The sequence below is a fragment of the Tupaia chinensis genome, unplaced genomic scaffold (assembly GCF_000334495.1).
Source record: "Tupaia chinensis unplaced genomic scaffold, TupChi_1.0 Scaffold000407_1, whole genome shotgun sequence".
Classification (NCBI taxonomy): domain Eukaryota; kingdom Metazoa; phylum Chordata; class Mammalia; order Scandentia; family Tupaiidae; genus Tupaia; species Tupaia belangeri.
This window is the reverse complement of record NW_006159909.1, coordinates 267,738-269,583: the sequence shown is the minus strand read 5'-3', so window position 1 is coordinate 269,583 and position 1,846 is coordinate 267,738. Positions and strand designations below refer to the sequence as shown.

The 1,846-nt window shown below is 57.0% G+C and overlaps 1 non-coding gene across 1 annotated transcript; it reads right to left on the bottom strand.

Annotated features, from left to right (window-relative positions):
- Positions 1 to 1,561: 1,561 nt before the first annotated feature.
- On the bottom strand, positions 1,562 to 1,633 carry TRNAT-CGU (transfer RNA threonine (anticodon CGU)). Its single transcript has one exon. It is a non-coding gene; the product is annotated as a tRNA-Thr (tRNA).
- Positions 1,634 to 1,846: the final 213 nt, after the last annotated feature.

Genomic DNA, 1,846 nt, shown 5'->3' with positions numbered 1-1,846 from the left:
TCTCTGTAACTGGTACCTCTTTCATTGACTTTGGCTTGGCTCAACTCTCCTTCTGCTGGGGATTTCTCTGCTCCAGCTCCAGCTGCAAACCTTGTTCACTGTGAGTTCACTGTGACAGGATGCAACACAACACCCGGTAGGGCAGCACCTTCCTCTCTCCTGTCACTAAATATCTAGACTTTGGCAAGGTGAAGGTATTTGTCAGAAGGGACCTCGATTTGCATTTAGTAATAATTTCATGGGACCAGCAGATGGCATAATGGTTGTTGCTGTACTCAAACTCCACTGACGTTTGAGTCCGGGACTTTGTCATCTGAAACTCACACCAGGCGCCTGTGTGTGCGTGTGCAAGATCCCAAGAGGACAATGGAGGAGAAGGGGTTATGGCGTGGTCATCTCCCGGGGTGGGGGGCGATTTCTTGCTTTCTTGGAAGCATGTGTGCCCTATAGCAGAAACCTCTCTAAAAAAAAATCATGATGGAGCTGGGGAAAGGTCAAGTTCTCTGATAACCTCAGATTCTGCGGACATTCAATCTACCCAAAGCTCCCCACGGACCTTGGAAATGTAATTTGCTTTGGGAGCATCACAGTAAGAGAAGTATGGGGTGCAGGAGGGAGGTGAAGTTTCATTCATGAGACTCTGAAGCAGCAGGTTCAAAAGTGAGTACTCTGAGGCTTTCAACTGAGGAGGGGAGGAACAGACTGGGTGTATCAAAAAGAGGGTCCAGGAATGGGAGGCACCCGACATCACGTTCTATTAAATAAGGCTGTTTATTGATTTGTTTAAATAAATAAAAATAGGGATTTATGCAGCTCACGGTTTGGAGGTCAGGGTCCAAGGAACACATTTGGTGGTTTTCCTGTTGGAGGGGTCCCGAGGCACTGCAGGGCATCACAGCGCGAGAGCAGGCGGGCGGGCTCTTGGTGTTCATCCGCCTGTGTTTTCTGGAGATGGCTTGGGGAATGTCCTGTCTGGAGGCCAGGCTCAGAGGGCTGGGGAAGGGACAAGCACCCACCAGCCGTGCGAGATGGTTGGCTTCGTAGAAAAGAAGGCAGGCTCGGGAAGCCCTGTCTGCACAACTCATCTTCCCCAGAACAGTCCAGACACCGCCGCTCCAGAAACTCTAGCGCCCTCTCGGGAAAGTTGCCCCGCCCACAACACTGGCAGGAGCCGTGGTTCCTCGCTGGTGGCACCAAGCCAAATGCAAGTCCATCCCTTGGGCCTCAATGTCCGGGTCGGCGACAAAGTGAACACGGTTCCCACCCTGCACAGTGCGGCTGGGGAGAGAGGAAGCGCGAGCCCGGCAAGCGAAGCGGCACTGCTGGGGACCAACTCTCCGGCAAACGCAGGGCGGGCCCCACATCTCGGGAGGATTAAGCCCGGATCGCCGGCTCATTGGTCCGGAGCAGGAGGGTGCACCCAACCTCGGGGCTTGAGATAGAGGAGGGCCCGATGGACTCCAGGATTCGAAAAGGAAAAAAATGCCACGTGGAGGGGAGAGGAAGAGCAACGTACGTGAGGACAGCCGGATCCTCACGTCCACTCCCCAGCCTCAGGTCAAGGCACGGACGGGGTTCGAACCCGCGATCTTCGGTTTACGAGACCGACGCCTTACCACTTGGCCACCGCGCCTGACAGCCAAACGAGTGGTGGAAGCTCTCAGTGGAGGGGAGGTGGCGCAGGCGCGAGAGGGCGGCGCCCGGCCACGCCCCCCGCCACCCGGCCTCCTAGCTGGGGCCAGCTGCAGGCCCGCCCACCTGGACCAGCTCCCAGAGCCCGGCACCAGGCCAGCCCAGGGCCGAGGCCCGCCGCCCACGCTCCTCCGCCCGTCGCCTGCAGGACACG